The 27,620-nt window shown below is 34.3% G+C and overlaps 1 pseudogene; it reads left to right on the forward strand.

Moving 5' to 3' along the window:
* The window catches only part of LOC143407837 (elongation factor 1-alpha 1 pseudogene), a 32,253-nt pseudogene extending 6,182 nt beyond the window's left edge, over positions 1-26,071 (forward strand).
* The last annotated feature ends 1,549 nt before the right edge of the window (positions 26,072-27,620 follow it).

The following is a 27,620-nucleotide window of genomic DNA, read 5'->3' on the forward strand; positions in this document are numbered from 1 at the left end:
CATACATTCGATTCAAATGGGGTATGAATTCTTATTTTACCACGTGTACAGATTGCAGGATCACATTGGTTATACAGCCATGTATATACATACAGTAATACTAGTGTCTGTTGTATTCTGCTGCCCAAAAAGTTGGGAATAATATGTGTCCATCAATTGGAACTGGTGAGCTAGATTTTAGCGCAATATATAAGAATGAGTATATGCCAGAATAAGGTGCAGAAGAGTGTGAATAGGGCAGGGAAACAAAACCAACATTTACACATATATTTTTGCATTTGTAAACTATTTCCTGAAGGACACAGAACTTGGTTAGCTTGATTTCCTCTCATGAAGGGAACTATGGCACTGGATGTCAGGGGTGGGAAGGAAATTTTTTTCTTTTTCATGTGGTACTGGGAATTGAACTCAGAGTCTAGCCCATGCTAGGTAAGTCTCCACTTCTGAGCTATATCTCCAGCCCTTTTTATTTGAGCCACAGTCTTGACTTCAAGATTAAGTTAATCAAAAGGGATAAGGAAGGACATTATATACTGTTAAAAGGAACCATTCACCAACAAGACATAACAATTATCAATATTTATGCACCAAATAATGGTGCTGCGACGTTCATAAAACAAATTCTCCTCAAGTTCAAGAATCAAATAGACCACAACACAATAATTATGGGTGACTTCAACACACCTCTCTCACCATTGGACAGATCCTCCAAACAAAAGTTGAATAAAGAAACTATAGAACTCAATATCACAATCAATAACCTAGACTTAACTGACATATATAGAATATATCAACCATCATCAAGTGGATATACTTTCTTCTCAGCAGCACATGGATCCTTCTCAAAAATAGACCATATAATATGCCATAGGGCAACCCTCAGTAAATATAAAGGGGTGGAGAAATACCATGCATTTTATCTGATCATAATGGAATGAAACTGGAAATCCATGATAAAAGAAGGAAGGAAAAATCCTACATCACATGGAAAATGAACAATATGTTACTGAATGATCAATGGGTTACAGAAGACATAAAGGAGGAAATCAAAAAATTCTTAGAGATAAATGAAAATACAGACACAACATATCGGAATCTATGGGACACAATGAAAGCAGTTTTAAGAGGGAAATTCATCGCCTGGAGGTCATTCCTCAAAAAAAAGAAAAAACCAACAAATAAATGAGCTCACACTTCATCTCAAAGCCCTAGAAAAGGAAGAGCAAAACAACAGCAAATGTAGCAGAAGGCAAGAAATAATTAAAATCAGAGCGGAAATCAACGAAATGGAAACAAAAGAAACTATTGAAAAAATTGACAAAACTAAAAGTTGGTTCTTCGAAAAAATAAATAAGATCAACAGACCCTTAGCCATGCTAACGAAGAGAAGAAGAGAGAGAACTCAAATTACAAACATACGGGATGAAAAAGGCAACATCACAACAGATACTACAGAAATACAGAAGATAATTAGGAATTATTTTGGAAACCTATATTCCAATAAAATAGAAGATAGTGAAGACATCGATAAATTTCTTAAGTCATATGATTTGCCCAGACTGAGTCAGGAGGATACACACAGTTTGAACAGACCAATATCAATGGATGAAATAGAAGAAGCAATCAAAAGACTACCAACCAAGAAAAGTCCAAGACCGGATGGGTATACAGTGGAGTTTTACAAAACCTTTAAAGAAGAATTAATACCAATACTTTTCAAGTTATTTCAGGAAATAGAAAAAGAGGGAGCTCTTCCAAATTCATTCTATGAGGCCAACATCACCCTGATTCCTAAACCAGACAAAGACACCTCAAAGAAAGAAAACTACAGACCAATATCTCTAATGAACCTAGATGCAAAAATCCTCTGTAGTTCAGATTCTTGAGTCTGGACTATATGGTTGATCTTCCTACAGATCTTCTTGACTTCAGCATTCTCTTTTTCAATTTATCATCTTTTTTTTTTTTCTTTTTTTGGTGGTGCTAGGGATTGAACCCAGGGCCTTGTGCATGCAAGGCAAGCACTCTACCAACTAAGCTATATCTCCAACCCTTTTCAATTTATCTTCTGAATTACAACCAAATGTTCCTTTCTAAAATCATTGAGACCTACTGTAAAATTTCAACAACTTTTCAATGCAGATAGATCAATCCAGGTTTCATGGTGGCATTCAGGGCCCTCCCTGATTTCTAAGTGGCCTTTGTTTCTGATTTCTTTTCTGAATGCATCTGCCACTGTAGCTATTCCTGACTAGTCATCTTTTCCAACATATGATCTGTGTTTTTCCACTCCCGTATATTTTTTCACTCTCTCTGAAATATCTCTTCTCTTGTTTATTGTTATTGAGGATGTACCTACCCTTAAAGAGCCCATTCATTTACCACCTACTTTAGGAAGCTTTCCTAGTACACATCTTCCCCTTACTATCATGTCAGAATTTGTACCACCAGCAGAATAGGAATATTCTGGCAGATTGCTTTCTATTTTATTTAGTGGCATTCGTGTCCATGAACCTTTCCTTATCAAATTTGGCATACACATAGCACTCAGAAAAATTTTGGATTGAACTGAGGACTTTTTTTAAAAATTTATTTTTTTACCACTTTGTAGAATTTCAGTGATCTAAAATTGTATTGAAATCTGAGGTTAGAAAACAGAGGGATTAATTGCAAACATTTAAACAATAATAAACTGAGAGACCCTTGAGGCTTATACTTCTAAATGGTATTTTTTACCTTGAATTTCCCCCTCCCCAGTTTTCACATCATATTTATTTTGCAATTTGTTACAGTTGGTGTCAATTTTAAAGTGAAACATTGTCCCTGATTTTCCAAAACGACTAGATTATAAATGCAAACAAATTTGTTAACATGAGACATTAATACAAATTTTGGAATTTTTTTTTTTTTAAATGTATAAGATAGGGTACTTAGAAAAATACTTGAGTAGAAAGTTGTTTTGTTATTTCAGCCTATTGCGGCTATCAACTTTGTGTGATTTTAATTTTTCTTCCACTAGGGGGCAGCAAAGATTCACCAATTGATTGAGGCAATAGTTAGGCTTTGGAATTTTTTAAAAATATATTTTCCAATGCAAGATTGGACAATATACATTTGCCATTAATTTAAAAAACATAATTTGATGGCTTTTTGGTGAAGTATGAATTAAGGCTTAGAATAGCTTTTATGTTTAGTAAGGGAAATTGTGTTATATTGCAGAACAGCTCTTACCTTAGCTTTTTACTCCATGTCTTGTTTCATTTATTCCCACAACATGATTAAGCTCTATGCTGTGCTAGACACTGTGCTATTATTAGGAATACAAAGCTGAATAATACATATTTCCTGTTTTAGAGAATCCTGTTTAGTGAAAAATAATTTTAAAATATTTTTATACTAAATAATTAGGGGATACAGATATGTATAAGACATAATAATATATACACATGGGATGCTGACAGTGTGCCAGGTATTGTTATAAATGTTTTACTTTCATTAATATACTTACTACTTACAACAACTTTAACAAGTAGGAATTAGTTTTCCCATTTCATAGGTGAGAAAGGAGGCATAAAAAGGTTAAGTACCTTACTATGCATACAGTGTATTAATGCATGTGAACTTGCGCAGTTCTAACACAACCCCTGCACTCTTCATTGTGATAACAAACTGTTTCCTATCCAAACTTTCTTCTCAAAAAACAATCACGTATGGATAAATGACACATCCTGTGGAAATAAATAGCACTGTAGGTCTGAGTTCGAGTCTTGATAAAGGTACTCCTTTTTTCCCACCTGAATTCTGAAGTTTTAGGAATAAAACAAAAGATTTTGTTGAGATGAAGCTCAGATATCACCTTTCTACTGACTGAATCAGGCAAGGCTGCCCTATGACTGCTTCAGTGTTTTACTGATTCTGACCCGTATAGATCTATGTGATTCACTGGATTTAATTCTTTTAAAAAATTAAGTGTGCTTTCTGTTTACACAGCTCTTTCATAGTCCATGGTTCTTAGGTTCTTAGTGTGAAGGAGGAATACAGCTAAAAGAAAGATTACTCGTTCTCAGATTTGAGCATGAACCATGATTTGGGGTGTGTGTTTCTGTGTGTGTGTGTGTGTGTGTGTGTGGGCAGAGAGAGAGAGAGAGAGAGAGAGAGAGAGAGAGAGAGAGAGAGATTGATTATTGTCATTTTAAAATAATCATTTTGTCTGTGTTTTCACTTTGATACTTTCCTTTAGCTTATTTAAATGTGAAATTGATTTTTCCTGAACTTGTAAAATGATGTGAGTTTAAGGAAAGTATTTTGTAACTTTCCAGGGCTCCTTTTATGTGGCGTTACAAACACAGCTGCTTTCTTTCCGAGATTTTCTGCCTTTGTTCACTTACCCTACTTTGGTCCGGTAATTTTTGTTCCTTTCTTCCTCTTCTGCTGAGTTTCGACTGCACTCCCAGGGGTTTACTCTTCATTGTTCCTCTCTCTGTAGCACTCCTGACTCTATGTCAGCATCTCCTTCCTGAAAGATATGACTGGGTAAAAATAAGAAGATTCTGTTGTCAAAGCCATCAGAAGATGCTTAATGGATTCTTTCTTTTTCCTACTAAGTGGATGCCGATGCCAACAAGTTTTGTACCTGTTGGTAGCTCACTTCTCTTCATTTGTAATTGGTGGTTTGTAGGAGTACCTTGTTATACAGATTTAAAATAAATGTTGACCATGTGATTTTGACTTTGTTATCTAATTACTTTTCTTGCTGTATGTGGATGTTTGAAAAGTGAGAAAACTATGCATCCACTATTCCATATTTCTGAGATTCAGATTAATTTTTTTTTGTGTGTGTGGTACTGGGGATCAAACCTATGGCCTCAGCATGCTAGGCAAATGCTCTAACATGGAGTTATATCCCCAGCTTCATATTAAGGTTTTTAAAAAATCAATTATAACTATATCTATCTATCTATCTATCTATCTATCTATCTATCTATCTATCTATCTATCTATCTATCTATTTGTACTAGGGATTGAACTCCAGGGCACTCAACCACTGAGCCACATCCCCAGCCCTTTTTTGTATTTTTTTCTAGAGACAGGGTCTCCCTGAGTTGCTTAGCACTTCGGTTTTGCTGAGGCTGGCTTTGAACTCTTGATATTCCTGCCTCAGCCTCTGAACCACTGGTCCATTATAACTATTAATATCATTAGCTCAGTCCATATATTCCTGGCACATGCCATACTTGATGAGGTAATTTACCAGGATGCTCCAGCTTTATTAAAATATCCTTTAAAATCTTTTAGGATCATTTTCCTGATTGAATCTAGGCTATCTTCTGATATTAATTTGATTTTGATTTCTTAGAAGTGATCATGTTGATTAGCTGAGATGAATAAATACCCTCGGACGTTCTATTTCTCATGATAAATTATTCATATATTCAATGCAGGTTAACCCTTTTGTGGGGCCTGCTATTTGTGCCCGGCACCATCGATTAGTTACAAGGTCACAGGGTCAAACAAGCCATAGAGCCACACTAAAGGAGCTTGCAGTTAGATAAACTTGTTTGCTGGTATTGAGGATCTGTCCCCCGTACTGCAGATGTCTGACCCCCGAAAACAACTCCAGATGCACAGAAGGGATTGGCACTTTCTGATTCCCCAACCTTTATGAAGCTATGAAATAAACCTATTGGATATAAAAAGAAGTATACTGATTTTGAGTCCCACATTAATGTGGAGGAAAGATAGAGACAAAACATAGAAGGGAAAGAGATGGAAAAAAAGCAACAGGGAAATGAATGAAAAAATGGAACTATAAGGATGAAAAGTGAATAATAAAGAAAAATGATAATAAAGAGAAAGACATGAAGGGGATGAAGAATGCGTTGTTGGCAGTCACATGTTCAACCAGGTGTTGTAAACAGTGGGTGGAAGAATACACTAAGTGATTAATGTTGAAATGGAGTATTCATTTCACCTTCTAAGTTGTTAAGAAGCACAAATATGTCACTTTCATGAAAATTAATATGTATTTTTAAAAACCAACAAGTAAATCCCCAAACTTCCTGGGTAATAATTTAGTAGGAGGAAATTCATTAATGTATTAATAGATTTTTGGTCTGCAGGGAAGTAGTTAAACTGGGATAAAAAGCAACTGTCACCCTAGGTGTGGAGTCTCTTCCTTTTAAAGATGCAAATTAAGTATGGACTCGCAAATGTTACTTAGGATAGGAAAGTTACAATTAGCTGCAGTAATAATTGTGCTCTTTGGTTCTTGCTTTGTTTTACAGTGGCTTTAATTAAAGGCCTAGTGATGTCGGAAAGTCACATTAATTATTCATCTGCAAACATTTACATAGACTTCCCTGTTCCCCTTCAATAAATTATCAACTTCACATCTCCATAATTTAATCAAAATGACTAAAAATACACCATCTCAGGCTTTTTTCCCTCCCCTCTGGTCTTTGTCTCTTCAATGTTATTTGTTACCAGAGAAGGCTTCCCACTGTTAATAAGAAAGAAGAGAAGAAAATCTGTCTGCTGAAATTGTTTAGATAGTGCTTCCTTTTTCCCATACTGTCATATTGATTGGTTTAAAGCTGTGGTTTGCAAATGTGTGTAAATTTTTTGGAGCAAGATGAGAGTTACCATAGAATCGTGCTATTATTAAAAGCCACAGGATGCTGGATATATTAATAGAAACATAATATTCAAGAATACAGGGGTAATTTTTCCCATAATGCTCAGAATGTGAAGAATCAAAGCTTCAACTACTAAGCATAGAAAACCAAAAAAAAAAAAAAAAAAAAAGGAGGGGGGGGGTAAATTCTAGGGATTATAACTAAGAGATAAGAATAAGCAGGGTTAGAGAGCCATATGTAAAATTAGAAATGTGATTTAAGAAAAATTGTTCAAGGAGGCAGATGTGCAGTTTGATGGTAAGTATTTACTTAGTAGATCTGTAATTTGGTATAATTAGTAAAGGTACATTGGCAACCAGTTAAATTCAAGGACTCTCAAAGAATAGGAATGGGAAAAATATTAGAATTTGGAGCCATCTAGACCTGAGTTTAAATCTCAACTCTGCCATTTACAAGTGTTTTGATTTTTGAGAGTTTCTTTTTTTTTTTTTAATTTTTTTAAAGAGAGAGAGAGAATTTTTTAATATTTATTTTTCAGGTTTTGGCGGACACAACATGAGAGTTTCTTTTTAAAGTCTTATTAATCTTTATAGATAATGCCCTGGCCCAGAACCATTTGGTTGCAAGATGAAGAAATCCACCCATGTCAGATTAGGGATAGTAGATTTACTGTAAGGAAATAGGAATCTCATGGAACATAAGTACTCTAAAATAGTTGGGTTCTTTGGAAAATGGGAAAGTTTCAGGCCACTTTTCCTTTGAATGTTCTAGAGTCTCTTACTTCTGATTCCCAGGAAAGATTTGTATTTCCTGAAAAAATGAAAGAAGATCTAAATAAATAGAAAGCCATCCTATGTTTGTGAATCAGAAGACTTAATATTGTTAAGATGTCAGTCCTCCTCAAATTAATCTAGAGGTTCAATACAACCTCTACCAGAAGCCCAGATGTTTGATTTTTTTTTTTTTTTGGCAAGAAATTGACAAACTGATTCTAGAATTTCATACTAGCTAATACGATTTTGAAAAAGAAAAGTTGGAAGACTCATACTTCCTGATGACAAAACTACAGGAATTAAAGCAGTATGATACTGGCAAAAGACCACATATAGATCAATGGAATATTATTTGAGATTCTAGAAGTTGTACAGGTGCTCATAGATATGGTTATTTTTTTTTATAAGGATGCTCAAATGTTCAATGGGAAAATAATGGTCTTTTCATGACATGGTTTTGGGGCAACTGGATATCCACATGCTAAACAGTGAAGTTGGATTCCTACCTCACCCCCCCCACACACACACACAAAAATTAACTCAAAATGGATCAAAGGCATAAATGTTAAGCCTGAACATATAAGACTCTTAGAAGGAAAAAGAGGACTAAATCTTTATAAACTTGGATTATAGTTTCTTAAATATGACACCAAAAGCACAGGCAACAGAAGATATAAGAGATAAATTGGACTATCTCAAAACTATTTGTGAGTTTTTATTTTTGCTCTGGGGATTGAATTCAGTGGCTCATGATGCTACCAAGCTATATTCCCAGCATTAAAAATATTTGTATATTAAAGAGCAGTGCAGAGAAATTGAAAGGACAACCAACAGAATGGGATAAACTATTTGTAAATCATTTATCTTTTTGGTGTTTAATATCTATGAAATATAAAGCATTTTTATAACTAAATAAGATAAAAAATTTCAAGAAGATGGACAAACCAATTAAAAAACGGGTCAAAGGACTTGATTGAATAGCCATTTCTCCAAAGAAGATGTATAAATAGCCAAGAAGCATATGAAAATATGATTGATATTATTAGGAATCAGGGAAATGCAAATCAAAAACCCCAGTGAAATACTATTTATAACTAGTAGGACAGCTATAGTCAAAGAGAGATAATAGCTAAGTATCGGGGTCGACAGCTAGCATCTCACTGAGGATTCTTCCTGCCAGGAGAATCTAAGCCACCCTAAAACTTAAACTCTCAAATAATTAGTGAATAACAAAACACAAATATTTAGAACTATATTTACCAAAGGCAAAGCCCCTGATAGATCTAGTCCACATGGGTTCTGGAGCTAGACAAAGAAAAAAAATGGCTCTGATGGTTTATTTAAGGGGGTACATCAAAGGCAGGGATAAGGTTTCAAGGGTGGAGTCTTGCTTCATGATGTCTTGCAGTCAGCAGGTTGATTGATGTCTAGGCAAGTCACACCCATCTCAGGTCTTGAGGGGGAAGCTCATTTGCACCAGGCAATCAATCCCTGTGAAGGTGCCATGGGAGTTTCCCAGTGCCAGACCTATCCACTCATTAGGCTGCTATGCACAACAGAGTCCACACACAGCCCATGAATGGATTATGACATCTCTCCCTTTCCTAATTTATAAATGCAGACAAGGGGTTATAACTTCGAGTCACTAGATCCTTGATCTGAGGGCATCATGATGTACTATTATGATATAAAAAGAATTAATAGCAATCATATCATTTCAATAAACATACCATGTAGAATGTTTCAACATGTTTTCAAGCTGGGAGACAATCAATTTACAAAGTATTCAACCAGCTAGAAATGCAAGGCCTGTTGAGATTGGTCCTGCTTTTTTGAGTATCCTGGGTGCTTTGATGTATTTCCACGAGGTTTAAGCCCTTATTATTGTTTTGCCAAACATCCATCAGGTGATTTCTAATTTTTTCCAGATTTTATTGGGAAGCATGAAATTTGGCTGCATTAATACAGGCATACTTATATTTAGCATGGCATTTAAGCCTTTGTTAGAATTTGAGAGCAGAAAGCTTATTATTGATATCTATAATAATGGCTTTTAAAATATTCAATCCAGTTGCAAACCTTTATCAATATTTACCTAATTGTATAGGACTTTAGAAATATTTTGAGCCAAATTATTAAGAAAATGAGCTTAGTTAGATTACATTTTTTACAATTTGCAGAATATCTATTATGTCTCAAAAAAATTAAAACCTAAGAGGATTAAATATAGACTCACAGGCCACACAAGGAACCGTCCTTGTGGTTACTGCCTATAAAGTTAGATATGGGGTCATTTGTAAGATGGAGAAAATGAGGTAACAATTAAATCAGAGATCTTTTTTGATATCATCTTTCCTGAAAGTTAGAATATTACCAATGAAAATTTCAGAGGTTATAGCCATGAAAAAATGGATTATGTTCATAAACAAGGTGAAGATAGAGACAGATATAAGCCTGAAAGAATACATTAAGATACATAGGACCCAAATTATCATCAAATAAGAAATAACTGTTATAAATTCAAATATGAGTTATTGGCTTTTCTAGTGTAACGTCAATCAGTTTGCCAGGCTTTAATTTGGCCTTCATTATATGGCTATATATATCCAAACAGTAGGGAGTAATTTAAATCATAAGGATTTTTAAAGAGTCAAAATGATAGTATATCTAATCTTATTTTGGTATCCTGAAAATAGTTTTATATAACTTCATTATATTTCTAGCTGCTTAGAACTTTAAATTAAGAATCCAAATTAAACATGGTTGTTTGCAAATTTCTTTTAAGAAGTAGAAGTGAAACATTCAGTGACAGTACTTCCATTTTAATCCTTCTTGGCTTTAGATTTTTTTATAGAAAGTGGCATCTTGATATAATTGTCCTTGATCAATTTTTTGAAGATCAATCCAAAACATATCTATTACCTCTAGATTTTATGTTGCACTGGCAAAGCATCTGTACATCATATTCATTTAGGAAAGATGCCAAATTCTATTGTAGAATGATTAGGGCAATAAAATATTGGTGGATATTCTGTGGAAATAACTGGCTTGTTATGAGAAAATTCTATTTCAATAATCTTTCTATTTTAGCAGCTGTCCAGATATAATCGTTAAGTCCTAAGGACCAGTATGATTTGCTGGTCTAGGTCCTTCCTATGTTGTCCTTTCCTCAGAAGTTGCTTCTAACTAGCCAGTATGTTCATTATAGGACCAATATGTAGTTAGGTTCCTACTGTAGCCAGTATGCTTAAATGTCGTCACAAGGATGGATGTAATATGAGTATCTGTAAGTCCATCCATCATATGAGTATCATTAATAAATACTGGGATGGATTCTCCAGGCAACATTGCAAGGCACATTAAAGGTGTACTTGGGGAATAGGTAGGTCCATAGAAGTTTCTCACAGATTTTACTTACCTGATAGCTTGCAAGGCCTGCATAGCTGTAAATGCTGTGGTTGGAGATTTACCTTCCTATGTCAGGATTTTCAGCCATTTCTAGGATGACAGGTTTAGATTCTGTCCTTTGAAACCTGATTTATCCCATTGTTTCATGTGTTGCTCAGCAGTAGTAAGACTTTTAGTATCACAATTTAAAGAAAATTTTTAAATAATTAATGAGATTTAGTGGGGACCCATAGGATTCTGTTTTCCCCCTTTTTTTAAATTGAAGTTGATAAAACTCAAGAGTATCCCAGCCTTAAACTGTATACAGTGGCCTAGTATAATCCTATGAACCAACTTTAAATGAATTTGAATGGTATCTGGGAATGACATGAGAGGCAGAGTTTTAACTATAAGAGGTGGCCTCTATATATAGAAGGCATAAATAGGCATCTTTTTGGAAATATATATATATATATATATATATATATATATATATATATATGTTTAGGGAGCATAGGAAAATTTTTTTTCATTTATTACTACTAATAAGAAATGAAATAGAAGAATGACTAGCCTTTTACTTACCAATTTAGGAAAAAAATTTATTATCATTAAATCTAATTATGATCTAAGTATGGGGAGTCAGTACTTTAAATATTTATATGTAAAAGTGAGTCAGTAACATTGCTTAGGACAGTGTTTAATGAATTATTTAGAAAAAATTAGAATTTTTATATGGCATTGACCCAGCAATGACATTTCAAGGGACTTATGCCAAAACAATCTTTATTTATATAGTTATATGAATATCTTTAATAACTCTGTATTTAAGGTTGTCAGTTCAACTCAAATGTTTAAAATAAGATTTTGGATAAAGGTACTATATGATAGAAAATTTGGCATTAAAAGTAACATTGCAAAAGAGCATCAATAATGTACAATTTAAAAAGATCCTACAAGTCCTGAAAATATCAACATGATCCCATTTTTTTATAAAATATATATATCCATGTGTATAGAAAATAGTCTAGAAGGCCATGAATTAGATGCCAACAGCAGTTAACTATGGACAGCAGAACCCTAAGAGATTCTTATCTATACTTCTTACTTTTTGTAATAATGGGTCTCTTGGCAAAAGTTAGGTAAGGTGTTTTAATCTTGAAATTAATTTTAGTTTCTCATCTGAATATCAGTCTATAAACTTTGATATGTAATCCTTTGGGTCAATATAAACTAGTTGATCCATTTCAATGTTATATCTAGAATATGAAATGGACAAATTAAGAGAACCTTTAATCCCTTCTTGAGAGTCGGTGTCTAAAACAATTTTATATCGTTTAATGTTACCCTTTAAATAAAGTAGTGTATCTCCATTGTCTTTTTAAAATAAAGTTAAGTTTACTTCCCAGTGTAGAGAGTAACATATAAGCTCTATAATATGTCTTATTGATAATAGGTCCAGTTATAGAACACTAAATAATATAAATAAATTTTTAATAAAATTTGTTATCCTTAGAGTCTAAAATTACCATGCAACTTTAGTTTGGAGAACACCAGCTTGATAAAATGTTCTCTTAAGTCTTATGCTTTAAAGAAACATATTTAGGAAGCAGAGATAACAATAGATATAAGAATTAGCAATAATTATCATATTGATGCTTTTAAATCAATTAATTTTACTTTCAAAGAGAAGTTTGAAACTTGGAACTCAGGGTGGTATTAGAAAACATTTACCATTTAATTAAAAATGTATGAATCTTGAATCCTTAAAAATGAAATTTTTAAGTAATAAAATTTACTAGGCATAAGTAATTATTCTGTTGGAATGAGAGTAGATTAATGTTTTGAGAAGTTCTTATCATCTCAATGTGTAGGTTAAAATTTTGGTTTATATTAGCACATTAATATTTGCTTTTAGGGAAAAGCCTCAAATATTTTAATGGACTGTTTCATATATTTATAACCAATTTAGCCATATACAAATCTGTTATTTACTGAAACCTTCTACATCACCTATTTAGACCTTCAGTATATTATTAAATAAATATTTCTCTATCTAGAAAAACCTTTTTCTTTCTATCATTAAAGCTTTCAATACATAAAGACCTTTTTACCCAGAGACGTTTTCTTTCTTCTTTCTAGGACTCTCCAATTTTTCTTTTCTCTCTGTGGAAGCATTTCTTTCTTTTCTTCTAGAATTCTTCTTTCTGGTTACGTTTTGGAACAATTCCTGTAAATCTTTGAATCTAGATAAATTATTTTGCTTTAATAAGAAGAAATATTTCAATGGAAATGTAGCCAAAATTTTTTGGACACCTTTGTACATAGAATTATATCTATTTACCAGTTTATGAAAATCTAAACAAGAGTTTGGAGATAAGATTACTTGATGATTGCATCTTAACTTTATAAGTTAATAAGTATCTCTCGAAAAGATATTTATATAATTAATTAAATATTTATTGTGGATTTATCCCTAACTGTAAAAAAGCAGAGCATCAGGTAAATGTACATAATAATGAGTTATGCATTTCCTGTTGAAGAGAAATTGTTAGAAGCAAATAGACCTGTATGTTAATTATCCCATAAGTTAAAAATTATAAGATTATTTAACCAGCTGGAAAAATATGTATTAAGAATGAAGAAATAGTTTATTCTTATTTAATTCCAATTTGAATTGAATTTTATTAACTCACACGATTTAAAAGTATTTGGATCCATTTTTATTTTACTTTAAATATTCCGAGTGTGCTCTTATCTATGTAAACTTTGACATTATGTAGTGTAGTTAAAATAGAATTTTTGGGTATATACATATTTAATCCTTGTGTTTATATATTTAGAAATCAGAAAAATAAAAAATTTGGCCATCACGAGAATGTTGTAAGATTAAACAATTTAGATTGCCAGTTTTTTGTTCAGTGTCAAATTTACCTCTAGAATCCCTAGATATAAAGTTAATGTATGAGAAAACACAAATAGAACATCTTTTGTCAACGTAATAATTTTTTGCAACTCTTCCTTAGTAGCAGAGCTATAGAGTGAATAGGATAGCAAGTTCCTTGGAGACACCTGTTAATGGGGTTAGAAATTAGTTTAACTCAGCATCGGGTAAGAATTAAGTTTGTTGGTTTGGATTTTGTCTGCAAAACAAATTCCTCGGCAGCGAGCATTCACTTGGAAACATGAAAGAAAATTTTGTAGCTGGGCACGCATCTTTAAGGAACAGAGACTGCAACCAGCAGGATTGGCAAAGCTGGAAGAAGGGGCGGAAGGCCCGCTGAATGATGGTGTGGAGGACCAGAGAGGAAGCCCTTGAAAGCATGGGAGGCCAGGCTTTCCCTGTTGCTCGCCCTTGTTCATCTTGTGCCATAGGCCTGCCTAGGCCCCCCTATAAAGGACTGTAAATACACAGAATGATGTGTTTGTGAGTGATGTGGGGGAACTATTATTGATATAGTAATAAAGTGAGGCCTCTTGAAGGGGAACCATGTGTGAAGAGTAGAACAACATTTTAGCAGAAGAGATAAAATTTATGATATTTAAAGTCACAAGAATGGAAGAGAGGAATTGGTGGTTATCTCTTATTACAAAAATATCACATAGACCTCAAAATTGGGATGATTCAATTAGATAAGATGGAAAGTACTAAGAAAAGTAACTAACTAGTTATGCCTTTGCCATTTTAATTTTGCTTTTTATCTTTTGTCAGATTGAAATCACTATTATCAGATATATCATCTATTGAGATTCTTTGTGGCACAGTCCCCTAGAAGGTTCAGAGAAATGTGATAGTTTATGCAGCTTTGCAGTTGTCCATGTTAATGAAGTTTAGAATCTATCTTGATAAATCTATGTCCTGGGCTCTTCAGAATCCTCTAAAACTTTTGGGCTTGATAACATATTGGGTTCATTCTTTGCAGTGTCTCTGGGCCTGAGGCAGGTTCCTAGCCAGAGGACTGTGAAATGGCATGGTGGTGAACTAGAAGGCACTGAGTGAATCTCAGTGGTTGTCAGTCTTTGGAGTATGCCAGAATCCTGGAGAAGCTGAAGTCTGAAGGATGGGGTTCTCCACACTGCCATCACCTCATTTCAGAATATCAAGTGATTCTCAAAAATAGGGAACTGTCTATAGCTGTCTGAATTATTTAATGCAACCAATTCAAGTCTATGGAAAATTGACGAGTCAGCCTATGATAAATGGCGTGTAAATTCTGTATTCTTATTTTTGAACTTTTGATTGAGGGTAAACTATTGACTTTATGTAGTTGAATATGAAGTTTTGCATTTCTACTAAAGCTGTTTCCATGTGAGTGTGATTTTCCAGGGAAGAATTGTTCGTGACTGCAGCCTTAGATTTTTTGTTAGCCTGTGACATTGTGCTGATCTTGAATATCAGTGTTCTTAATCATGTTTTCTTGTATGTTTCCTTCAAGACAGTAGCCATCAGCAGGTATCAGGTCCCACATAATACTTTAGGGACTTCTGATTATGCAAATTAAGTCTCAAAAGTATGGATTTCTATTTTGATCTCACTTTTCTTATAGCCCTGGAAATTATAAAGCAGATTAAGGTAGATCAGAATTAACTCTAATTTTTCAGTTTTGCTTGGTGCCATTGATGAAAGAGAACAGAACATGGAACCATTTGCTTTGGCAGAGCCAGATATGGTGGTATCTTTTAATGCTATATAATTTCTCAGAGTATAGAAAGTTGCTTGGTAGCTTTGGCATTAGGCTTTAGATGATATTAAGCACAGCAGATAAAGTAGGGAAGTAATGCCAGTGTTTCTGCATCTGCTGAATATATATGTATATATTTGGTACCAAGGATTAAACCCAGGGGCTCACAACCACTGAGCCATATCCCCAGCCCTTTTTATGTGTTGCGGTTTTTTATTTTTTGAGACAGGGTCTCACTAAGTTGCTTAGGGCCTTTCTAAGTTGAAATTGTGGTCCTCCAGCCTCAGCCTCTCCAGCTTTAGCCTCTTGAGTCACAAAGATTACAGGTGTGTGTCATCACACCTGGCTGGGGTTTGCTTTTAATAGGCTGCTTTAAGACCTAAGACTACTTCATGTTGTAATAAGTTACATGAAAAAATGGAAAGGGGATGGAATTTGGACTCAAATAGACTTGTATCAGATATTTCTTCATTATTACTATAAACATCGTGTCTTTCAGATGTCACTTAACCTTTTTGTAATGAACATAAAAATTCTATGTACTTCTATTTCTACTTACATAATAAGGTGTAGTGAAGAATAAATTGTGTATTCAAGCACAATTCCTGGCACAAAGAAGGAAGACTGTCATTGAATAGTAATTTGAGTCTGAATACACCTTCTGGGGATCATTGCTTACTCCTTAAGGCTCAGCTCACATTGTTATATCTTCACTAAAATTTCCCTGACTCTCTCCACAGGATAATTAGGATTTTGTGTTTCCTTGACTTTTCGACCTGGGTCGTAGCAGCCTTCTCAAGGCTCAGATCATTACCAGAACACTGAGCATATACTATTAAAATTGTGACTTAGGCATGACCTCCTTCATACATTGTACAGATTTGCAGAGATCAGACGCTAAAGGGAATATCATTGTCACCACGGGGAGTGAGACTTGTTGACATAGCCTCACTACTGAGAGCTGAGTTTTTCTGCTGTCAAAGCACTCTGTGAAAACCAGACATTTTCACCCTGATTTGGGCCTTCATGTTGTTAGTTGGCTCCACTTTCATTATCTCCTCAATAGTTCTACAAGTTTTTATTTCTACTCTCAAGCCACAGCTAGTATCTCATCTCTCAGTCTGAGAATGTGACCTTGTCTCAAGATCAGGTTACAGTTTCTTCATCCTCTTTGTTAGTCTCCTTCTTTGGAACTTACAAATTATACCTTTCCTCTGCTTCTTACTTTCTATCTCTGTAGGGAACAAATCTGTCTTTTACTTTCCTTCACAGTCAACAAAACAAAACAAAACAAAACAAACAAACAAACTGTGGGAAAACCAGTATGTCAAAGAGATATTTATGCTTTTCATGTTTATTGCAGCACTATTCACAATAGCCAAGGTGTGAAATCAACCCAAGTGTCCATGAACAGATGAGTGAATTAAGAAAATGTGGTATATATATACACAAAGGAATATTATTAAGCTTCCAAAAGGAATGAAATCCTGTGGATGACAGTATGTGAAGTGAAATAAGCTAGGCACAGAAAGATAAGTACCTTTTATCTTCACTCATTTGCAGTCTCATAGAAGTTCAGTGTAGAGTGCAGGTTATTAGAAGCTGAAGAGTCAGGGAGGGGCAGATAGGGAGAGGTTGTTTAGGAGGAATAAGGTCTGGTGTTTCTTTGCACAGCAGTGTGACTCTAGTAAACAATAATATACAAGTATTTCGCATAGTTAGAAGACAGGATTTGAATCTTCTCATCACAAAGTAATGATAAATGTTTGAGGTGATGAATAGGCTAATTATCCTGATTTGATCATTACACATTCTATATTTGTACTGAAATATCATACTGTACCAAAGAAATATGTAAAGTTATTATGTCAATTAAAAAAACAAAAATGTGAAGAACTAGCTTATGTTTCTGTAGTTCCTTATGTCCCATCTGCTTTATAGCCCACTGCAATCTGGCCTACCTTCATTATATTGGAATATCTTACTAAAGTGACTAAATGACTTACTAAAATGACTAAGATTCATTGGGATATTTCCCCCATGCTCTTTCTTAGCCTTTAAAATTTGTATTAGTGCATTATTGTTATTATATCATAGTGGAGTTCATTTTGACATATTCATAAATATATATATATATTTTGACATATTCATAAATATATATTCATAAATAAATATATATATATATATATATTCATAAATATATATATGTTTGCTCCATTTCAGTCTGCATCTTAGGCTTTTTATACACTGAATTTTTGGACAATTCATTTCTTCCTTTATCTCTGTGGTGTTACTCTATCTTGGTTTTCTAATTTTTTTTCTGGTCTTTATATAACATCCTCCTTTAAGGGGTATTCTTGCTCCATTTATTCATTCTTTAATTTATTGGTTGATTTGTTCTATGCATTTTTGAGCACGTATGGCAAGTACAACAAAATATTACATTTGCAAGGCCTCTGTCTCCCTGGACCTTAATTCTAATCAGGGAGATCTTCAGTAAACAAATACATAAACCAACAAAATAGTTACGAAATATCATTAGTCCTATAAAGGACTGCAAATACACAGAGTGATGTGATTGTGAATGATGTGAAGGGGGGAACTATTATCGATATAGTGATAAAGTAAGGCCCCTTGAAGGAGAACCAAGTGTAAAGACAGAGAACAGAAGGGCTGTGGATATAGCTCAGTTTGTAGAGTGCTTGTCTCAAGGCCCTGGGTTCAAGCACTGCACGCACACACACACACACACACAAAGAATAGAACAACATTTTAGCCAAAGAAATAGAATTTATATTATATTTAAAGTCACAAGAATGGATGAGGTCACTTGGAGGCAGAAAACAGAAGATGTATTAACATTTTGAATTGAGTGGAGGAGAATGGGCCTGCAGAGGAAATAGCTAAGAAGATAAAAGGAACATGAGGCCTGGGGTTGTGGCTCAGTGGTGAGTGCTTGCATCGTATGTGTGAGGCACTGGGTTTGATCCTCAGCATCACATAATAAATAAATAAATAACCAAACAAACAAAGATATTGTGTCCATCTACAACTAAAAAAAAAAAAAAAAAAAAGAAACTTGAGGTAAGTAAGTTGGAAAGGTATGGTAGACAACCCCTGTCCCAAGGATATCAACATTCTAATTTGTAGTCTGTGAGTATGTTTCATTACATAACAAAGAGGACTTAAGGTTGCAGATGGAATTAAGGTTGCTACTCAGAGATTAGGAAGATCCAATATTCTGTATTAAATTACATAATCCATGTTCAAGCTAAAAAGTAGTGTACACCAGATGATGTGAAATACTAGTCTGCCTTGGCATATTATAGAGGAGAGCATCCAAAGCATGGGAAGATTGGAAAATGAGAGTGGATTTATTCTGTTAAAAACTTCTTTCACCTTGGGAAAGTCTTGAGGTCCAAAGGGTACCTCTTTCATCACAACTGTGAAAAATAAATTTGTGAGGAGACCCTGAATATTCAGTCAGCTACTTAGTGATAGATTAATTGATTACATTGGACAACTTCCATTAGGGAACGACTTCTATTATTCTTCACAGATTATGTACTTAATTTTCCTGTGCTTTGCCAAATCTAATTCTGTGGCCTTCCAGAATGCCTTATCCACTGTTATGGTATTCCACATCACATTGCTTCTGACGAAGGAAGAAATTTCAGAATAAATGAAGTGCAGCAATGGGCTCATGGTCACAGAATTCATTGATCTTGTCATATTCAACACTGTCTCAAAGCATCTAGCTTGAAATAATGGTAGACTTTTTGCATAGACAGAAATGGTGGCAGGTAGGTAGCAATACTTTTGCAGAGCTGAAGAAATATTCTGTAACATATATTATACATTGCAAGTCTAGTGTCTAATATATGGTGTTGTCTTCCTAGGATTCATGGTTCAGAAATCAAGGGTACAAAATAGCACTGCCTTCTCTCATTATTTTCCCTAGTGATTCACAATCTCAAATTTTTGCAGTCCAGATTTTCTATCTAAAAGCCTTCATTCCAAAGTGAAGAATGCTTTCTCTAAGGGGATGGTACAATTGTTTCATTGAAGTGGAAGTTGATATGGCTACTTGGCTATTTTGGCCTTCTTGTGCTTCTGAATCAATAAGAAAGTGGCTACTACACTGGCTGTAGCTGTGACGGATCTTATTTGTTTTGAGGTTTGTAGGGAATAGGTCAGATATCAGAGATAACACTACTTAGAAATAAAAGTCTATGTCCCTAGTTCTGGAACTCCAGCAAGAACTAAAATAAATAAGTAAATGTCACTACTTGCATATTGATAGTTTTATTACATAATTAGGTTACAAATACCACAATATATAATAATTAAAAGGAAAAATACATACCTGAAGCATATACCACAGTCTGTCTGTCAAATGAATGTCCTCATTTATGAATCCTCCTCCTGGGTTTATCTTGACACTTTTAACCATTGCAGAATCAAATTTCATCAAAAGCAGTGGTCATAAATAATGTGAAGAAGATTGAAACAGCGACATTGACTCAAAAAACACATATTCACTATTTCTAAAGAGTTGTTTACTTAATGAGGATTTTTTAAAAGCTGTAAACATGTAACCTCACTGTGAGTAAAACTGTGGCTATGTAAGATTTATGTCCGTCTTGTCTTTGAGCCCTCTCGGTTCTCACAGGATTTAGCTTTTCTCTCAACATTTTCTTCCAGTTGTTTCAAGGAATCTCCCTGACTCTGGTGTTTCACATGTGCTCATGAACAATTGTGTGTTCTTCCACTTTGTGTGAGCCTCCTGACTGGTGGGCATTGCTGTTCTCTATTTTCTGTGTGTCAAAGCTGTGTCCATGGTGGAGCTGGGGGAAGGGAGAATATCTGTCTGATTTTGTATTACATTCAATCACCTGGACAAAATGTGGAGCCTATTGTATTTAAATCCTCCTTTCATGAATATATTTCTTTTGGTGTTTTGTCCTAATATTGATCTCACAGGAACCTGGACCCATCTACCAGACATGGAGGAAATGGCATGCATCCTGATCATTGTCCCCAATTTTCTCTTTAACTCTACAGGTGTCTCTATACTGCTTTGTTTCCTGTTAGAGGAAAAAAAAATCTGAAACCCCAAAACCAAACCAACCAAGCTAAACCAAACCTACCCAAACCTCACCAAACCAAATCAGCAACCAACAAAAAGAGGAAGGAAAGAACAAAATATAAAAATGTGCATATAAAATCTAAAAAGATATTGAATACTAGCTACACACCAGAAGATTTGATTCTTAGCTGTCCAGGTGAAACACCTGGCACATGTTAAAAAAAAATTGTCCCAAGGTAGTTACATTTTGAGTCTGCATAAAATATCATCAGTCAGTTTTCATATGGGCTGCTTGCTTAATCAGTTCAGCTTCCATCACTTTGCATCTTTCCTCTCCCTTAAATATTCCAGATTTATAAATGTTTATAACTAGAACAATATTGTAGTATATTATTTCAGGCATGGGTGTAAATGTCAGAAAATGCTATACATAAGCTCCCAGGAAAGGATGTGAGGCCTTCCTGTTGGAGATCAGTTTACTTTTTTTTTTTTTTTTTTTTTTTGAGTTTTCAAAAAAATAAGAAAAACACATCTGGAATTCTTGCTAAGGGCCTGGGATTAAAAATTACACTATCTTTTTTTTTTTTTTTTTTTGGTATAGAAGAACTTGTGACAAAGGGAATATAGCATGACCTCAGAAGTCAGAAACATCTAAATTCCAACTTCACTAACTTACTTATGTATTCTTTTTTATGGTGTTGTTTCTTTAAAAAATTTATTGGTAAAGTAGAATTATACATTATAGTGGACTAGTTGCTACATATTTGTTCATGAATGCAACATAATTTGGTCAGTTTCATTCCCTACTACTTCCCTTTACTTATGTATTCTTGGTCAAGGTGCTTTGTGAGGCTGTTTCCTCCTTTATGAATTGAATAGACTTCCTGGTTTTAATGGTAGGGTTAAATGAGATGATGCAAAATGCCTGGCACCAGCCCATGGGAGGGTCTCCCACAGATGTTCCTCCTCCTACCCATTGCCTTTTCTCTGAAGCATGAATTGTCTCATGCTTCAGTGAATCATTGCTATATGGAATTTTAGAGCTGGGAAGAAATAGGTCTCAATTTTCATTGCCATGACGACAGAATCAGAGAAGTGAAAAATTTCCTCCTGAAACAGTGAGCAACTGTTAACAAAGTAGCACCTCTTTAATTGGTGGCAAGTATGTGATTTCTTTCCTTCTTTTTTATCCTTTGCTAATTTTCTTAATCCTATTTGTTTATACTGAAAGAACCAAAAGGAGAAGTTGGTTATTGATTTTTTACTTACTATGAAAATGTTAATAATGGTATCTATCACTTTTATTTCTCCTACCCTGCTGCCTACAGAACATCATGGAAAAGACCTGTATTTTATTATTATCTGAAATAAGCCCTTTTCATCATAAGTATATACATATTTTTCAGATATCTTTAGGTCATAATTATGTTTCATTATAAAATTTCCTTCTTTTACCCTCTAAATAGGATCATTTCCAATAGAGGTTCTGTAAATGAAAATTTGCACACATAAGTGAAAAGATATTGTTTTGAAATGCTTAAAGTTGATTCAACTAATTTTCATGGTAATACATTTCACTCCCTCAAAGTTTCTGTGGCCTTAATTACCACCCCAGCCTACTGAAGCTAAAGCCTGTTGTCCTCTTACCATGGACAGAGAAATATTTAACCATTGTCACTAATAAATCATATCCTTACTTGCTCTAATTTCATGGTTTATTGAAGATTCTAAGTTGTTGTGTACAATGAATCAAAATGCATTCCACTGTCATTTATACCTAATTAAAATAAAGTAATCAAAAAGAAAAAAATCTAAGCTGTGATCTTTAAGATAAGCAATTGTCCTTTTATCATGTCACTCAGTACGAAGCTATTTTAAAATAATATTTTCAACTTAAAATTTATTTTTAAAGTTACGTTGAAAAACGAAATCCTCCAAAGCAGTTTGGCAGAGATCAGTAGAGAAATTATTTTCTGAAAATTTCTTTTTGGGACTGAATGATGTAGAAACATGGTGCCAGTAAAATTATTTCCTTTTCATTGATAAAGGACCACTGTAGATAGGGAAGTCATGCTGCTTGCATGCAAATATGAAATGGCAGAATGATTTTTTTTGAATTTTGATAAGGTACTTGGAGCAGAAAATAAATTTTCTCTTGTGCAATTATAGAGAAGAATTTATTAGTCAGATAAGAAAAAAGCTGAAAGAAGTGCTAAAAATGGAATTGTCGCAGAGATTGTTAGCTGCTCACCTAATATTAATTTTCTCCTTATCCTTAGTATGACAAGCCCAATTTTCATGAGCAACAGTGTACACAGATTAAAAAGTATTTCATTTCTCAACCTCCCTTACAAACAGAACTGGGTAAGTGATACTGTTTGGGTCAATGATAAAAGTAATGGAAGTTTAAGGTAAGAACTCTTGGGAATACTTCTTTAAAGTTAGTGATCCTTTGCTGGTATGCCTTTTCTGCTCTATGGACTTTCTCCTTTTTCCTCCATGAAACTTGATAGGCATGATAAATGGGAGTCCATTTATCCTGTAGTCATGAGGGAAAACCAAGAGAATTACAGGTAGTTCAGCCCAGACCTCAACCTTGTAATTGTTTCTTTGATGAAGTCAGTGTTGCTTATATTGGCCTATCATGAGAATCATGGGGGGATTTAAAAAATTGAAATGACGAGACTTCTCCCAAGAAGTAGGCTATATATATTGTGGCACTCTAATGTTTCTATTGCAATAGCCAGGTGAATTGCAAATATATTTTAAAAAGTATCAGCTGTAAAAGCAAGTTTATAATACTAGAATTCCAGAAAAGGAAGAACCACTCTCAGGTAGGTAGGTAAATAATGCTCCTTTCTTTCCCTGGGAGTAAGAGGGATTCTGCTTAGAGAAAGAGACATAAAAATGTTTTTAGTGGTTACACAGGAAACCTGAAACACTTCAGATACATGCCTGACTTTCCACACAGGTCTTAGCCAAGCTTTGGTGCTGTACAGGTGGCTGAGGAGCTAAGCTTAAGATTTCTAAAAAGCAGAGCCGAAGCCACTATATCTCATGACATTTAAAAAATTAAGACCACCAAGGAAGGGAACTTACCTTAAACATACATCTGGTCTCTCCTTCAAGACATTTGCTAGGTTTTAAAGTGTAAGGAGACAGGAAGCTGAAGAGCTGAGATGAGAATCTTGGAAGGGCAGAGATGTATCTTCCACAGTTTACCAGAGTGGAATATTTGGAAACACATCAGCCTTTCAATAAAATTGAATAAAAATTCAATAAAAATTCCAAGAAGAACAAGGAAAAGGAAGACAGGAGAAACTCTTTTTGGTGACAATTAACATTATCTGAAGAACCATATCTTTTTGTTTAATACACAGAAGTTACCATACAATAAAAAATTCTAGACATACTGTGAGACATGACAAATGTGATTTATGGTGAAAAGAAAAAGCAGACAGTTGAGTTAGGGCCACACAAGGTAAAGATATTGAAGTTGATAATAAGGAATTTAAAATAACTTTGATTAATATGGTTAGGAATATTAAGGAAGGCATGGAAAAATAGAAGAAATGATAGAAAAATTCATCAAAGAATTGGAATCTACAAAAAATGAAATGACATATACAACTAAAAACAAAATATTTGAAATCAAGAACTCACTAGATGGGGTTTATGAGATTCAATACAGAAGAACATAGATTTAGTCAACTGGAAGACAGAAGAATAGAAAATATCCTAGTTGAAGCATAATAAGACAAAAGGATTGAAAGAACAAAACAGTATAACACAGGTGTACACTGTTATACTGATAATCCAGCTTGGGGGTAGGGGTGGGGGAAAATATTAATTTGTAGTGTTTGCTGATTGCCACATTGTAAATATTCTCATAATGGATAATTCCAAGGAATCCATGGTACACAATCACAGAAATTTCCTCAGTATTAAATAATCAATTCTAGCAAACTGGTGCACATGAATCATATTTAGAAAGTCTAAATTATGTTTAAAACCCAGAAAGGGAAAAGAGAATAGGCAGAAGCAACATTTGACTAGAATATAAAAAGAATATTTAAAAAAAATTGAAATATATCAAGCCATAGATTAAGGACTATGGTGAACCAGAAGCATGATAAATAAAAGATGACACCTACACATATCAAGTGTAAAGTTGTTGCCAACCAAGTTGTAATGGGTGACATCCAAAAAGATAGGTCTGTCTTAAAATCCCTAGAATTTATGAATGTTGCATTGTTTGGAAAAGGATCTTTCTAAATATAATTCAATCAGTATTTCTTAGATGAGAAGATTGTCAGGATTATTTCATCCAGGTGGTCCCTAACTGTTATTCCATGTCTATTCCACCACTACAGAAAAAAAATGAGAAATGAAAATTGCCTGCCTTAGTTTCAAAAAAGAGGATAGATCTTATAAAAATCAAAACACACTAAGACAATTATGAACAATGTTTCTACCATAAATTTGGATGAAATTAATACATATTTTTTTGAAAATACAACTAACCTAACAGAAGAAAAATGAAATGACATATACAACTAAAAATAAAATGTTTGAAATGACATATACAACTAAAAATAAAATATTTGAAATCAATTTTTCACAACACAGGTATCATGAAAATCACCACTAAGTCAAAGCCAAAATAGGAAAGGAAAAGACCTGTTATTGGACATGTATTTTTGGGCAAGTCCATCACTACTGACCATCTAATCTACAAATGGGGTGGGAATGACAAAAAAAAACATTGAAAAATTTGAAAAGGGGGCTACCGAGATGGGAATGGCTCTTTCAAGTATGCCTGGGTCTTGGATAAACTGAAAGCAGAACATGAGTGTGGTGTCACTATTGACATCTCCCTGTGGAAATTTGAGACCAGCAAGTATTACACAAATATTGTTGATGGATCTTTATTTTATTAATTTATTTATATGTGGTGCTGATAATTGAACCCAGTGCCTCTCACACATGCTGGGCAAATGCTTTACCACTGAGCCACAAACCCAGCCCAAGACTATTGTTGATGCCCCATGATACAGATGTTATCAAAAACATGATTACAGGCATACCCAGGCTGACTGTGCTGTCTTGATTGTTACAGCTGGTGTTGGTGAATTTTAAGTTGGTATCTCCAAGAATGGGCAAAACTGGGAGCATGCCCTTCTGGTTTACACACTGGGTGTGAAACAACTAATTGTTGGTATTAACCAAATGGATTCCACTGAGTCACCCTACAACCAGAAGAGGTATGAGGAAATCATTAAGGAAATCAGCATCTACATTAAGAAAATTGGCTACCACCCTGACACAGTAGCATTTGTGCCGGTTTCTGGTTGGAATGGTGACAACATACTAGAGCCAAGTGCAGTTATGCCTTGGTTCAAAGGATGGAAAGTCACCCATAAAGATGGAAGTGCCAGTGGAACCAGGCTGCTTGAAGTTTTGGATTGCATTCTGCCACCACCTTGTCCTACTGACAAGTCTTAAGATGTTTGGAAAATTGGTGGTAATGCGCTGTCTCTCTTCTCTAGTAGAAGCTGGAAGATGGTTCTAAATTCTTGAAATCTGGTGAAGCTGACATCTTTGATATTGTTCAGGCAAGCCCATGAGCATTGAGAGCTTCTCTGACCATCCTCCTTGGGTTGTTTTGCTATTTGTGATATGAGGCCAACAGTTTCTGGGGGTGTCATCAAAGCCACGGACAAGAAGGCTGCTGGAGGTGCAAAGTCACCAAGTCTGCTTAGAAAGCTCAGAAGGCTAAATGAATATTACCCCTAACACTTGCCACCCCAGTCTTAATGGTAGAAGAATTATCTCACAACTGTTTGTCTCAATGGCCGTTTAATAGTAAAGGAGCGGTTAATGATAACAATGCATCATAAAACCTTCAGAAGGAAAGGACAATGTTTTTCGGAACATTTTGGCGGGGGGTGGGGGTAGCTTTAAAATAACTAGTTTTTAAAATCAATACTTTTTTGGGTGGTACCAGGGATTGAATTTAGGGGCCCTTGACCACTGAGCCACATCCCCAGTTCTATTTTGTATTTTATTTTGACAGGGTCTCAATGAGTTGCTTAGCGTCTCACTTTTGATGAGGGTGGCTTTGAACTCTTTATCCTCCTGCCTCAGCCTCCCAAGCTGCTGGGATTACAGGTGCATGTCACCATACCCCCATTTTTTTTTGCTTTTATTGGTGCATTACAGTTATACATAATAGTTGGGTCCCTATGCCCCCTAATCCCTTCCCTCCTCCCTTTCCCTATTTATTTTTCTCTACTTGTCTTCCTTTCACTTATTTATTTTTCATTTGTCCTTTATAGATACACAAAATGGTGGAATTCACTGATATATATATATATATATATATATATATATATATATATATATATATATACACACACACACACACATGATATATAATTATATATGTGATATATAATTATATATAATATATAAATAAAATACATAAAATAAATACATATGAAATACATAAAATAAATACATCTAAAATATAAAATAAATATATAAAATGTATGAATAAAATTATATATATATATATATATATAAAATTGTATTCCCTCCCCTTTACTCTTCCTCTTCTGTACCTCTCAGTCTCCTTCTTCTACTCCACTGATTTTCCATATATCTTTATTATATCCGACTCTCCCTTTTCCTCTCCTGACTTTGCTCTAGTTCCACTTACATGAGAAAACAGTCGACCCCTGATTTTCTGAATCTGGCTTGTTTCACTTAGCATGATGTTCTCTAGTTCCATCCACTCACCAGAAAATGCTATAATTTCATCTTCTTTATGGCTGAGTAAAACTCCGTTGTGTATATACATATCACACTTTTTTAATTCATTCATCTATTGATGGGCACCTGGGCTGGTTCCATATCTTGTCTATATCAAGTTGCACTGCTATAAAATCAGTCCTTTTTAATGGAAACAATTTGATCAAAAATCTGAGAATTTTGAGACCCATTAAAAGAAAAATTTCATGAGAAAATGAAATTTGAAATATTCTAATTTCTT

Source organism: Callospermophilus lateralis, chromosome 10 (assembly GCF_048772815.1).
Source record: "Callospermophilus lateralis isolate mCalLat2 chromosome 10, mCalLat2.hap1, whole genome shotgun sequence".
NCBI lineage: Eukaryota > Metazoa > Chordata > Mammalia > Rodentia > Sciuridae > Callospermophilus > Callospermophilus lateralis.